General features: G+C 63.2%; 1 long non-coding RNA gene across 1 annotated transcript; it reads right to left on the bottom strand.

Annotated features, from left to right (window-relative positions):
- Positions 1-3,865: 3,865 nt before the first annotated feature.
- On the bottom strand, positions 3,866-14,259 carry LOC125963662 (uncharacterized). The gene is made up of 3 exons (XR_007475924.1): positions 14,137-14,259; positions 7,985-12,609; positions 3,866-7,078 (listed from the first exon to the last, which is right to left on the bottom strand). It is a non-coding gene; the product is annotated as an uncharacterized LOC125963662 (long non-coding RNA).
- Between the last annotated feature and the right edge of the window lie 246 nt (positions 14,260-14,505).

Below are 14,505 nucleotides of genomic sequence, written 5' to 3'. Positions count from 1 at the left end.
CATCTTCACAGCCACCCCCGAGTCTAGGTCAGACTGCGTCCCCCAGCATGGAGGATGGGCATGGGAGGGGCGCGCACAGCTGGGCAGGGCCTTGGCGGGAGCGCAGGTTTGCTCCTGTGGGCACTGGGGAGCCACGGTGGGCCTTAAAGCAGGGGAGGGCTCTGCCGCGTGCGCGCCTGTGTTGGCAGCTGGAATAGGGCAGGGAGGGGGCAGGCGAGGAGGGACTGCCTGGGTGTGCGGGAGCGGATGGAGGTGCAGGAGGCTGGACAGGAAGGAATGACTCCCACCAGGCTCTGGCCTGAGCAGCCAGGGGAGGGGTGCCTCTGAAGTTGGGGGCGGGATCAGGGAGTGTCCCAAGGCCAGCTGGCACCCCATCGGTGCTCCGAAGGAGGCTGGGCTGGGGACAGAGGGCAGGGTCCCTGGCACACGAGGGAGATCGGAGCTGGGGGTTCCTGAAAGTCACCCAGGAGGCTGTGTCAGGTCCTAGTGACGGAGAAGAGGCTTGGGGGGAGGGTCGAGGCGTGGCGGGCAGAGAGGCCGGGGAAGCCCTACGGCACGTCAGCCACTGGAGGGGTGCGACGCTGACGCAGGCTCACCAGCCAGCAGGTGACCACCGTCAGGAATCCTCACTTATTTCTAGAAAAATCTGTCCTCCTGAGTCAAAACGCAACAGTGATGAATGGAAAGCGATGCTCCACGCAGAACTACCACTAACTGGAAACCTGGAAACCACCGTAATTCACACCCAATATTAGGGCATTTATTCAATAAACATGGGTCCAGCCTGAAAGATGGATTATTCTACAACCCCGTACATCGTGCTTTCACGGCGTCTGTCGGATCTGACCACATCTCTCCCCTGCTCAAGCACCTCCCGTGGCCCCCACTGCCCTCACGACCGAGCGGCAGCCCAGGCTTCTCCATCCAGCCTCACCTGCAAGCTGGCATTCACCCTTTGCCCTGGGCACCACACCAGGCATTTCTCAAGGGTCGACCTTCACTCCTTGGGGTCCCTGCCTGTACCTCTCAAGACTCACCCCGACTCTCCTGTCCTCTCCGCACTTCTGGCCTCTCTCTCCTCTGTGCCACCATTCTCATGCTCTCCCCCAGCCCCTCTTCTGTTATCCCCTCCCCCTGGGGCCTGCAGGTGTGTCCAATGCCCAACCAGGGCCTGGGGGGGGGGGCGGTGGTCATTGCAGGTGAGCTGAGCACATGGGAGTGACAAAGGACCTGGGCGCTTGGGGGAAGCAGCCTTGCAGCCCAGCCGGCCCTCCAGCTGGTCCCCAGGGCCCAGCCCTCCCTGGTGGGCCCCCCCTCCCAGCAGGGCCCCAGGACGCCCTGCCGCACTCCGCACCCGGCTGTTGGCGGCCCCTGCAGACCTCGTGGAGATTCCCCCTCCCTTGAAGGCAGAGAGGATGCGCATCCTCCCTGGTCGTGGAGGATGTTTTGGTCCAGCTCACAGCAGGACGCTGTCGCCCAGCAGGTGCGTGTTGAGTGAAGGAACGGAGGCGTGGAGGCACGGCTGAAGGGATGGACACCAGCTGCATCCAGCCTCCCAGCTCCTGCTCGGACTTCCCACCCCGGCCACTCCCTGCGCGACCACACGGGCCGCCGGCGCTTCGGCCTCTGCTCTAGCTTCGCTCCTTGCCCGAGCCCCGCCGGCTGGGAAGCGTCGAGACAGGCTCCCCGGGCTCAGCAGCGCCCATCCCACCGGCTGCCACCTGGCGCCGTCACTCCACCCCTCTGGGGACCATCCCTCAGCCCCGTCACCACCCCCAGCGTGCCCGGGGCCCAGGCCTGAGGTGGACACGGCCTCGGGTCCCCGCTGTTGGAGGAGGAATTCACCTCTTCCCGGGGGGTGCCTTCCGCCCTCCCGCCGGTGGCGCCTGGCCTCGCCAGGAATGCGCGCGGCGCGGGGCCGGGGCGCGGGCTGAGGGCGTGCGCTGGAGCGCGGCCGTGTGCCGGCCCGCTGCGACACGCTAGGGGATGTTGCGTTGTGCCGCCGCCAGGCGCCCCGAGCCGCCCTGTCTGGCCAGGGGGCCGTGCTGTCCCCGGGCCCGGTCAGGTGTGGGGGGATCGGGGTTCAGTCCTCCCGCCCCTCCCCTGCGCCGGCCAAGTGCCCGACGGTGGCGCAGGAATCCGCAGGCCCAGCCGGCCCAGCCGCTGTGCTGGGATGAGGTGCGTGGCTGCGTGGAAGGCCCTGGCCTGTCCGTGGGCCCCGCCGCGCTCCATCTTTCCACCTTGGTTTTGCTCAAGAATGCGTTCCTGCACCTAAGGGGCCTTGCCGTGCCCCCTCCTCCAGGAAGCGTCCCTGGCTGCTCCGGTCGCAGGATGCCTCCCCCAGCCCCTGCGTGCAGACCCTGAGGGCCTGGCCCCATCCTCTCCGTGTCCCCAGAGGGCGGCACCCGGCTGGGAAAGGACACCCCAAGTCTCTGGCAGTCCTGTGGCTGGGTAGGGGTCGGGGGCAAGGCCTGACCGGGTGGAGAGCGTGTGCACACACCAGGTGGGTAGGAGAGTGACTGACACCGAAGGTTCCCTGTGAGCCCTGCAGTGTGGCTCTGAGGCCGGGCCCTCCCCGTCCTCCGTGGAGCCCTCCTTGATTCCCTTCTCCTTGGCTGGGGGCACGTAGCTGAGGCTGAAGGAGCGGGTCCCAGGCCAGCTCCAAGGCCCGCTGGCCTCTGGGAGGGGTGCTAATTATGGCAATTAGCATCTGCAGGTGCGGAAACCCAGGGACAGCTGGCTGAGGAGGCAGAGCCGAGGCGCCCACCTGCCCCCAGCCCCACGCCGCTCCCGGCTCCCGGTGAGACCCCTCCGCCAGCCCTCCCGCTTGGGGTTTTGAGATTCTGTCCCCCAACCCGGGCTCAGAGGGCGCCCCTTGTCCCAGGGTTGAGGGTGCTCAGTGGCGCTGGAACGTGGCATAGGTGACCCACTGTACTGAGTGAGTAGCAACTGTCAGCGGCTCAGAGAGGATGTGGGGGAAGGGCAGGAAACAAGCACATTTGGGGGTGACGAGCCCAGGATCAGCGCGGGCTCCACTGTGGTCAAGGGTGAGGCCAGGGTGTCCTGGGGGGGCGTGAGGGTGGAGGTGAGCAGGGCAAGCCCCAGCTGGCAGGGGGGATGGGCCTCCGGACACCCCGGGCTGGGCTGGGGGAGGGGCAGGGCTGGTGTTGGAGATTCACAGGCTGAAGGCGGGGAGCAGATCTGGGCCCCCAGGTGAGAGGCAGGGACCACCTCCCGGCGGGCAGGAATTCCCTGGGGCGTCCGGGGAGCAGGGCTGGGCCCTGGGAGCTGGGGTTCAGAGCCTGGGGGAGCAGGGGTTTGAGACCTGCCCCCTGCCCCCCTCCCAGCCTCCCCTGTGGCCTGGCTGGCAAGGCCTGGGCGTGCCCAGCTCCCTGGAATTGGCAAGGATCAAAGGGTGGAAAGCCATCCTCCACCCTCGCCCACTGAGACAGGAATTTGTGGCCCCGGGGGACGGAATCCACAGCCACATTCCGGGTGCCCTGGTCGCCACAAGGCAAGGGTGGGGCAGGGCTGGAGTGCCAAGGCTGGCACCAGGGAGCATGGGAACTCTGCTGCTGCCAGCATCTGGGCAGGCGGCACCCTCTGCCAGCCTGGGGTCAGGGCCTCTGCGGGGCCAAAGTGGGGTCCAGGGTGCAAGGCAGTGGGTGGGGCCTGGGTCTCTTCTGCTCACGGCAGGGTCACTCTCACCACCCAGGGGAGGCGCAGAGCCTGCCCCGTCTGGGCAAACAGGGGCCTCGGAAGGCAGAGGGTGTTGGTGGGCCGCCCCGGTAGGGGTCACACTGAGGGCCAGGATCCTGGCACACTCAGATGTGCTCACACATGTACGCACTCAGCCTGCGCACACTCAGATGCGCTCACACACGTACGCACTCAGCCTGCGGTGACTCGCTCGCTGGCAGGAAGGCGACCTCGCCTGTCCTGGTTGCAGCCCCAGAAGCACCCTGGAAGAGTCTGTTCCCTGCTGGCTGGAGCAGAGCTGAACTGCCCTGCAGACCCCCACCCTACGGGCACAAGGCCTGGCCTACTGAGGTGGCAGCCTTCAGAGGCACCCGTGCTGGGAGTGGGGGTGGAGCCCTGCTCCAGAGGAGGGGGACAGAGACCAGCCAGCACAGGCTGGAGGCAGAGCCCCGCGCTCTGACTAGTGGCTGGCCCTGCCCGGCCAAGGCAATGCCTTCCCACCCCCACTTTACAGGTGGAGGAACTGAGCACCAGAGAGGTCAGGTGACTTTCCCAGTCACACAGCAAGGTGGAGGCAACACAGCAGATACAAGGTGGACTTGGAGAACCCTTAGAGACCCGAACCTTACTTTCCCAAGAGCCAGGCTGGGTGGCATCCCCGTCTCCGGCCTCAGTTTCCTCACCTGGGGAGTGGGCTCACAGTAACCACCTGGCAGAGCCGTCAAGAAGCCCAGAAGGCGGCAGCCAACGGTCAGTCTTTTCTGACCCCAGTCCCCACTCCCAGCTCCCAGGTAAGAGGCTCTGATGCACCCCAACGCCACATCCAAGACATGGCGCCCCCTGGTGGCCACTGGTGGTATGAAGCCACCTGCCCTCTGCCCTTGGGTGAGGGAAGAGCCTTTGCCAGGTGGGTGAGGAAGGACCTGAAGAGGGGATGGGGAGAGGGGCAGGGCAGTGGGCAGGCCCTGGGGACTGAGCTGTGGGGGCCACAGGCAGTGGGGCTGCTGGGCCGGAGCAGCGTCCCTGGGGGATGGTTCGTGCAGGGGAGGCTGCAAACAACCGGCCAGGAGTTTGGAGCGGATCCTGCGGGTAGCTGAAGGCCATTAGGGCCGAGGCACACGGTCCCTGGAGGATGCCCGCAGGGGAAGCAGGGACTAGGGCTGGGTCTGCACATGAGAGGAGGGCAGCCCCAGCTATGCGGGGTGCAGATGCCCTGCGGGTGCTCAGCTGTGGGATGTGGTCAGCCTGAGGCCTCTGCCAGTCCAGGCTGGGAGAAGCGCTGGCCAGGCTCCCGAGGTCTTCGGGAGACTGCAGCGCCCACTCCCTTTCAGACCCGAGTGCGTGTCGCCTCGGGGGGCCTTTCCCATCCTCCAGCCTCAGAGGCCCACCCTGACTCTAACCCGTCCCTGGGCAGCCACCAGCGCGCTGGCCTGGAGGCCCCCAGTGCCTTTTGAATGGGGCTTTGGTGAGTGAATGGGTGGTGGGGCTCCCTGTCCGCCCGGGCTCCCCCCTCGCCTCCCCGCCCCTGCCTGGGGTCCTGCCACAGGCACCACGCTGCCTGTCTGGTCAGAGCCAGCAGACTGATGGTCGGGGCAGGAGGGATGAGGCTGGGGTGGACGGAACCCAGGGTCATCCACCGGCCCCCAAAACCACGGGGGGGGAGCACAGAGCGGAGCCTGGAAGGGCGGGGCTCACAGGCCAAAGAGGGGCCAGGCCAGTCCATGGGGCCGCGCTGGCCTTTGGGTAAAGGGCTGGGCTGGGGTTCGGGGACACCTGCCTGGCCTCTGGACACAGGGCAAAAGCACAAGCCTTGGCTTGTAGCCTGAGACCCCCGCTCCTCCCACTGCCAGTGGGTGTGGGGCACATCCTCCAGGGAGGGGGCTCCATGCACCACAGTTCTTCTGGTTCTGGTGACAGTGTCCCTGAAGGCCACCAGCTCCCCAGCATTTCTGCCCAGAGGACCCTTCCTCCCTGGGACCAGTCAGTCCTGGCCTTCGGTGAGCGCCCCCCATCCTTGGTGCCAGTGGCCTGTGTGTCAGGACTGGGGTCTTCCTGTGCTGGCTCCCCTTCCTGGGCTCTGTTGTCACCTCAGCTCAGGGATCCCTTGGCCTGGAGGATGAGCTGGGCTGAATATCTGTGGCTGGGGCACAGGCCTGCCCTCCCCAGGAGCTGGGCCCACCACACACGCCTGGACCCCCAGATGGCAAAGTGCTCCTTGGTGAGGGCTGACAGGGTGTGTGTGTGTGTGTGTGTGGCACCCATGACCCCCCACTGCACTGCACAACTCGCCATGGAAGTGGCCAACATGTGTGTGTGTACACACTCACACTCCTGTGGGCACATGGACACACGTGCATGCTCGCGTGAGCATACATTCACACCAGCACACACTCACATGCCCACACCGTCACACACAAAGGAGCACAGGGCACACACCCTTGTGTGACCCATCCCCACACAAGCACGTGTGAGCCGACCCAAAGGGGTGTGGACGGGGCTCTGTCGCTGGGTCCCGCGGCCTGTCTCTCCTCCACGGCAGCTGTAACAAGCCCCCCTCACTGGGGGTTCACCAGACACCGTTCCAGACACCGTCCATGTATCAACTCCCAGACCCTGGTGACCCCTGCAGTGATGGAAGGAACGCCCCTGGCACAGAGCGGGCAACCGAGGCAGCTGGGATGCGCACCAGTGGCGCGGTGGCTGTGAGGTGCGGGTGGGAACGCGCAGGGCGGCAGGGCTGCAGCACCTGGAGGCACCGCGCCTGGCGGCCCTGAGGGGAGGAGACACTCGCTGCGCGCCCCGCCCCGTCGGGGAGCCGGCCTCCTCTTGCCCCCGCGGGCTGGGGCCGGCCCAGTTCGGAGGGGTCGCGGAGGCCGGCGGCCGCCCCCACCCCGGGAATTCCAGGCGCGTGTGTCAGCGCGCTCGGCTTCGCCACCTCCTCGGCCCCCTCGGCCCCGCGGAGAGCTGGATTCCCGAGGGGGCGGGGGAGGCCCCCGGGCCTAGGGCGGGGTCGGGGGCCCAGCCCTGCACCCCCGGAGCGGCCCTGGCAGGAGCCGGTCTCCCCTCCGCCGCCTCCCAGTTTCCGCGCCCCGAGGGGTTGCCGCTCCCCCGGGGAGGGGCAGGGAGGGCTGGCACAGGAGGACTCTGACTGCGGAAGTGGACGCCCCTGGCCCTGGGTGCCGGCACATGCGCCGGGAATTCTCACCACCTTGGAAGGGGGGGGGGCGGGTCCTGCTCGACATACAGGTGAGACCCTGGGGCTCGGTGACGACCCCCCCAGGTCATGACCCACCAACTGTTTCTGAGCAAACCTCTACGTGAGTTGGGGGCGGCGTCTGCATCTTGGGTGCGAATCCCAGTTGTGCCTCGATTTTCGCATCTGGAATATGGGAACCATAGCAGTACCTACCTCGCAGAGTATTGTGCAAATAAAAGACACCCCGGGGAACCCCGTCTGTGCCCGGGATGGGGTCCTGCCTGGGAACCCGGTCGCGGTCCTCTCCGGCGCGCGTTCGCGCGGGGACCCAGGACGCCCGCTTGCCCCGCGCCTCCTCTCTGTCCGCCCTGGCTCCCTCGGGGGCTGCCTGGAGCCCCCTCCGGGCCGCCAAGACCGAAATCTCCTCGCTCGCCCCAGGCCCGCCCCGGCGCTGCTTTGCCGGCGGCCTCAACAGGCCCCGGCGCGCTCAGGCCCGCCGCCGGGCGAGGGTGGGTGTGCGCCGCAGCCTGGCTGCCCCGCCGGCGGGCCCGGGGCGAGCCGCGGATCGGAGGGGGCAGCGGCGGCTCTAGGTCGGGGGAGGGATGGAAGGGGTTAGGGGTGGAGGGGTCGGGGGTGAAAGGGGCAGGGAGTTGGGGGTAGGGGCTGGGAGGGTCCGGGCGGGGGCCGGGGTAGAGGGGGCAAGGAAGCTCAGGGCGACGGGGGCCTGGGGAGAAGCGAGGAGGCTCAGGGTCTAGACGGGGTGAGGGGAGGAGGGGAGGGAGAAGGGAATCTCGGGATCCCCCATGGGGGAGGGCTGCGGGACGGCTGAGAACCCGGAACCCTCAACTCCTGCCGGTGGATGCCCCGCCCCTCCCCGTGCCCCTGGGCGCCGCACGTCCGTTTCACTGCGGGGTAAACGAAGGGTCCAGGTCTGCAGCGCATCTGGCGGGGGTGGGGTTTTGTGTCCCTGTGCCCGGGGTGGGGGGGGGCGCTGAGGGGTACCCCCTGGGTTGCTGATGGGAACGCTGGCGGCCCTGGGGGGAGAAGCAAGCCCTGAGCACTGGCTGAGTCGGTGGTCTTGGACCTCACCTCCGCCTTCCTCTGCCGTCACCGACGCCTCCCGGACAGGGGCTCTGGGCCGCGAGGCGAGGGAGGCGCCCGCGCCCGCCGGCGGCCGAGAGGCAGCTCGGGAGCGAGGCCCGGAGGGCGCAGTGTCTTCCATGGCCACCAGGCAGCGCGATGGGGCCGGCGGAGCGGAGCCGATACGGTTCCCCAGGCCGGCCCGCGGCTTCCCGAGATGCGGACTCCTCGCCTCATTTTGGAGTTTCTGTGCGAGAGGGGAACAGGGAGGCGGCTATTTGGGGCATTAGGTGGATGGAACTTGGGGTCCCCAGCTGTGTCCCTGTGAGGTGACCTTAAGCACCTGGCCCAGGCTATGCCTTTGTCTCCCCTATGAAAATGGAGGTGGGGGCGGGGAGAGAAGAGAATTCCCTGGTTGCTGGTCCACCTTGTCCCGAAGAGAAACAGGCTGCGGGGAAGCTGGGCCTCTGGAGGGCGGAGAGGGCTGACAGCTGGCCCAGCTGGAGGAGGGGAAGGTGGGCCCCAGGCTCACTGGGGAAGTGGCTGAGCCAGGAGAGGTCATCTGGGACCAGAGGACTCTGCCCTGAGCCTGGGGGCCGTGGGGGCCTGGGCCTGGGGCTGGACAGCTGGGAGGGCACGTCTGTCACCAGGGCCTGGCCACTCTGGGGAGCAGCGGGGGAGGAGGTGAGGGGAGCCCAGCCTAGAGTAGTGACCCCCACCCTGAACCAAGGCTCAGCTGCAGGAAGCAGCCCTGCAAAGCAGGCTTCTCCCTCTGGGGGGCGCTGCCAACCTCCAGCCCTGGGACCCTCCCCAGACACCTGCCTTCCCAGGGTCCAGCGCCACGGAGGGAGGAGCAAGTCGGCTGGATAGCCCACTTCTCGCTGTGGCATTGCCTGAGCCCGGCCATCACTCCCTGCAATGCCCAGGGCCTGCTCACCTGCCCCTCCCCTGCCCACCTCACTCCCACCCCGTGTCCCAGTCGCCGAGGGTTCAGCCTTTCCTGAGCCCTTCCCTGAACTCACCCTGCAAGGCTTGGCTTCACTGTCACCCTCAGAGGACCCTTTTCAGGGCCTGTGCAGTACAGGATTAACCCCGCAGACCAGGGTTGTCCACACCTTGCACAGTCCAGAGAAAGGTTCAGCCTTTGCCTGCTCCTAGGAGGCAAACTTTGAGCCCCTGGAATGTCTGAGACCCCTGTCCTGAGCCCACAGTAGGCCCTTGGGTGGGTGGTGGGCAGGCAGCAGCCCCAAGGATCCAGCCATCAGGTCTTTGTCCTTGGTTTCCCATTTACCAGGGCACGGGGTGTGGAAGCAGCACCCCCAGTTGTAGTCAGGCTCTCAAGATAAGAAAGTGGGAAAAGGGAGGGGGCACAGTGGATGGATAGAGAGGTGGGCAGATGGATGGATGGAGGAAGGAGGGAGGAACAGAGGGGTGGATGGGTGGATGGATGGATGGAGAGATGAATGAAAGAGACAGTGAGTTGTGCACTGTAACACGTAGGTGCTGGGTATGTGGGGTTTCCCTGTACAATTCTTCTAACTGTGCCGTGTGTTTGAAAATATAATACAGTGTAGGGGATATGTTTATAGACAAGCACTGTAACACACACGTGCTGCTAAAAGCTCGTGAGCTAAAGAAGAGATCATAATAGGAATTTTTAAATACCTAGCACTGAATGAGAATAAAAAGCACTACGTATCCAGCTGCATGTGTGGAAGAGAAGGAAGCCGCAGGGTCTGTGAGCTGCATCCCCGTCTTAGGAAGTTCAGGAGGCGTGGGGTGGGGGAGGCAAAGGGCAGGAGGGGAGATTTTATACCGAATGCAAAGGTGTCCCTGAATTTTGTAAATCAAATAAAAGGAAGATGATGGGGGGAAAAAGAAGATTTTGCGGGGCAGGACAGAATAAGCCCAAAGAAAGTTTGAAAACAGAAATAAAAATAAGCTTGGGAATGGATGACATAGGAAGCAAAGGTGTGATGGAGAAGGTCCGTGGAGACAAAGTTAGTTCTTTGAAAAGAATCAACCAACAAAACAGACCAACTTCTGAGAAAAATAAACACACAAAAAAAGGAAAGAAAAAACACAAATTAAACAATGTGAATCAAAAAGAAGACACGGGGGCTTCCCTGGTGGCGCAGTGGTTGGGAGTCCGCCTGCCGATGCAGGGGACATGGGTTCGTGCCCCGGTCCGGGAAGATCCCACATCCACGGAGCGGCTGGGCCCGTGAGCCATGGCCGCTGGGCCTGCGCGTCCGGAGCCTGTGCTCCGCAATGGGAGAGGCCACAGCGGTGGGAGGCCCGCGAACCGGAAAAAAGAAGAAGAAGAAGAAGATACAATTTTAGATTTAAAAGGAAATGAGAAGCCACAGACTGCTGGAGAATGGTTGCAGACCGTGTATCAGTTATAAAGGACTTGTATTCGGAATATACAAAGAACTTCCAGAGCTCAACGGTAAAGGAACAAGCAACCCGATTTAAAAATGGACCAGGGGCTTCCCTGGTGGCGCAGTGGTTGAGAATCCGCCTGCCAATGCAGGGGACACGGGCTCGAGCCCCGGTCCGGGAAGATCCCACATGCCGCGGAGCAACAAAGCCCGTGCGCCACAACTGCTGAGCCTGCGCTCTAGAGCCCGCGAACCACGACTACTGAGCCCACGTGCCACAACTACTGAAGCCCGCGAGCCTAGAGCCCATGCTCTACAAGAGAAACCTCCGCAATGAGAAGCCCGCACACCACAACGAAGAGTAGTCCCCGCTCGCCGCAACTAGAGAAAGCCCACGCGCAGCAATGGAGACCCAATGCAGCACCCCCCCAAAAAATGCACCAAAGATCTGAACACAGCACGGATGATGGCAAATAAGTACATGGAAAGATGCTCCCCGTCCTTTGCCATTAGGGGAATGCAAATTAAAATCACAGTGCAATGCCACCGCATACTCATGAGAATGGTGGAAGCTAGTGACATGAATAAAATGGCAACACCAAATGCTGACGAAATTGTGAAGCAAACATTTCTTACATATCACAGGTGAGAACGCAAAGTGGTGCGGCCCCGTGGAAGAGCGCGGTCACTTCTCACCATCTGGTGACCCAGGACTTCTACTCTCAGTATTTCCTCAAGAGAAAGGAAAACTTATGTTCACACAAAAGCCTATGCATGAATCTTTATAGCAGCTTCATTTATGATCACCCCAAACTGGAAACAAACCAGGTGTCCTCCAGCTGGTGAGGAGGTGACCCCTGAGGTCCGTCCACGGATGCCGTAAGAGGAAGGGGCTATCCGTGTGCCCAGCAGGGATGAAATTCCAGTGCCTTTTCTGTGGGAAAGACACCAGACCCAAAAGGCTGTATAATTCCCTTCACGTGACATTCTGGAAGAGACAAATTGAGAGAGAGGGAGATAGATCAGTGGTTGCTAGGGGTTGGGGGTCAGGGAGGGATTGTCTCCCAAGGGCAGCAGGAGGGAATTGGGGGTGATGGAGCTCTTCTGTAGCATCTGGTGGATACACAACCGTGTGCGTTTGTCAAAACCTACAGGCCCGAACGCAGCAGAGTGAATCTTACTGTATATACATTTAAATTTTCTGAAGTGCAAACATCAATTTAAAAAGAGAGGTAATTAGAGAGTGCTGTAAACAACCATATGTCAACATTTCTGAAAACATAGATGAAATGGACAAATCGTTAGAAAAATAGAATGGGCTGGAAGCAATTAAAATACTGAATGGCCCTACTGAGGTCCACTGAATCAGTATTCCACTGAAGCAGTATTCAGAAGTCTTCACGTGCGGACACTTGGGGCTGGAAGTGAAGACACAAAGCGTGGAGGACGGTAACCCAAAGCCAGGGTCAGCTCCCCTGATCACGTTGACGGCGACTCTTGGCTCCGACGGGCAGGGAGGGGCTGGGGGGGCGGGGGGCCTGGCACGCAGGCCGTAGCGGTAGCTCTTAGCCGCAGCAGGGGATGGAAGTGTGCCCACTGTCTCCCTGACGCTGATCGGGGTTTCTGGGGCTCCGCCTGGGACCACAGATGCCCCTGTGGCACCTGAAGGCACGATAGCACACGTGAAGGCTGATGGTAGCGGTAGCGCTCGCACTTCTAGAAGGGCCCCGTCACTTCTGCCCGCAGGAAGGCCTCGGGGGCCAGCACACAGCCGCCTGCGATAACGGGAAGTTCACGGTGGGGCCCGGGGCCTTTCTGCAGAATAAAGTAGGAAATACAAGTGTCCTATGTAGTCACACTGATGTAGACGGGCCGGAGAGGGCTCTCTGTGCAGAGCCAGTGGAATGGGCCATCCCCGGGGAACTGGCCCCAAAGGCATCCAGCTGGGAAAGGAAGACATAAAATGACCTCTGCTGGGGCTTCCCTGGTGGCGCAGCGGCTGGCAGTCTGCCTGCCGATGCAGGGGACACGGGTTCGTGCCCCGGTCTGGGAAGATCCCACATGCCGCGGAGCGGCTGGGCCCGTGAGCCATGGCCGCTGAGCCTGCGCGTCCGGAGCCTGTGCTCCGCCACGGGAGAGGCCACAGCAGTGAGAGGCCCGCGTACCGCAAAAAAAAAAAAAAAAAAAGACCTCTGTTGGTAGGTGGTGTGATCTGAGATGTAGAAAATCCTAAAGATTCCACAAAAAAACCTGTTAGGACAAAGAGATGATGTCAGCTTAGTAGCAGGATACAAAGTGAACCTGGAAATCAGCTGTGTTTCTATTCACTAACAGCAAAGAAGCTGGAGAGGAAATAAAGAGATCAGTTCCATTTCCTTTTCTTTCTTTCCTACCGTGCGTCCGGAGAATTTGCGTCCGGAGAATTTGCATTTCTACCAAGTTCCCTAGGGAGGCTGATGTAGCTGGTCTGGGGTAGAAACGAGTTGCATTTTCAGGGGCATCAAAAATAATAAAATACTTAGGAATGAACTGACCCAAGGAGAGAAACGTCTTGTACAATGGAAGCCACAGAGAAGTGAAGTGGGAGAAAGACTCAAGTGAAGGGCCCACGTCCTATGCGCGGGGATTGGAGGGCTCACCGTCCTTACAAAGTGGTCTGCAGTCACCGCAAACCCGCCCCGAATCCCAATATGTGCATTTCTTCCCCCAGAAATATCCATCCTAAAACTCACATGGAGCCTAAGGGACCCCAAACAGCCCAGGGAACTAACCCTCCTGGGGCAGAGATGGACGCCTCCCCACCTCCCCGGAGCCTGGCTGGCACAGACTTAGGGAGAGGGCACAGGGACAAGGGGGCGGATGCAGGAGGGACAGGGCCGCGCGGGGAAGGAAGCCGGACGGGGAGCCGAGTCTGTGGCCGAGGCCTGACGTCCACTGACGTCAGCTCAGCCGGCAGGGGGGCGGCTCTGCCCCACACCTTGCAGGTGCTAACGCACCCCCCGGGGTCCTGCCCGCACCCCATCCTAACCGGGGGAGCCAGGCCACCTGACCCGCACAAGGAGGAAGATGGGCCAGGGTGGGGGGGGCAGGGGGGTGACTCCAAGCGCTCCCCGCTCCTCCCGCTCACCTGGGGCCCTTACGAGGGTTCCTGCACGTCCGTGTGCAACAGCGTGCGTGTGCGTGTGCGTGAGTGCATGTGAGCCTACGTGCCGCACGCGTGTGCCCCGGGTTCACTCGCGTGTGGGTAAACCAGCGAGCCTTGGTGTCACAGGTGGTGAGGAAGTGATGGCGTGCCAGCAGGGCTGGGGTGGAAGAGGCCCATCCCGGTGGGTGAGGGCGGTGACAGGTCAAGGGTGCGGAGCTTCGGGTGAGGAGCCGGAAGTGGGAGCAGCTCTGCCACTGACCTGAATTTTCTGGGGTGGGAGGAGCCCATGCGATTGGAGTGGAAGAGACAGCTGCACACGCACACCCCTCTCCCACCTGGGCTCTCCCCAGCCCTGAGCAAAGCCCCTTCAGTGGGTTGGCTGCACCCCGTACATGGTTACCCCGGGAGACCAGCTGCAGGCCTGGCCCGCCCCGCACGCCTGACCCTCGCGCTCCCCCGCCCCCCGCCCCCCCCCCCCCGTGGGTTCCTGGAGGGCCGTGATCCCTGCCTTCCAGGACCTTCCGCGGGGCAGTGCACACAGCAGGTGCTCAGTAAATGCTCGCTGGGTTGAGCTGATGGCCAGACCAGCCCTAGTTCCCCCAGCCCAGCAGCCCCCCTGGGTGTTACCTAACCTGCTGTTAAGGAGGTTGGCCGGAGCTCCAGCACCCTGCAGAGGAAACCGACTGCTTCCGGCGTGAGCAGGGGTGTCTTCCACGTGGGGCTGCTGCCTCTGCCTCATCTCTCTGGGGAGGGGGGGGGAGCCTCACCCCACACCCTCGGCAGCCCCACCCCGGCAGTTTTCCTCCCCAGGTCACTTCTGCTTTTTACCCAGTGGCAGCGGATGACAGGTGGGGGAGGGCACAGCGCCGCAGACCCTGCTGTGCAGCTACAGACCCGGAAGCACCTTCTCGCCCCGCCCTCCTGGCACCTGGGCAGCGTCCCGGGTCTGGGCTGGTGGCGGGTCAGGGGCAGCCCCTCTTGGCAGGGCTACCGGGCAGCCT

The sequence above is a fragment of the Orcinus orca genome, chromosome 2 (genome assembly GCF_937001465.1).
Source record: "Orcinus orca chromosome 2, mOrcOrc1.1, whole genome shotgun sequence".
Lineage (NCBI taxonomy): Eukaryota > Metazoa > Chordata > Mammalia > Artiodactyla > Delphinidae > Orcinus > Orcinus orca.
This window is presented reverse-complemented; position numbering and strand designations above follow the sequence as displayed.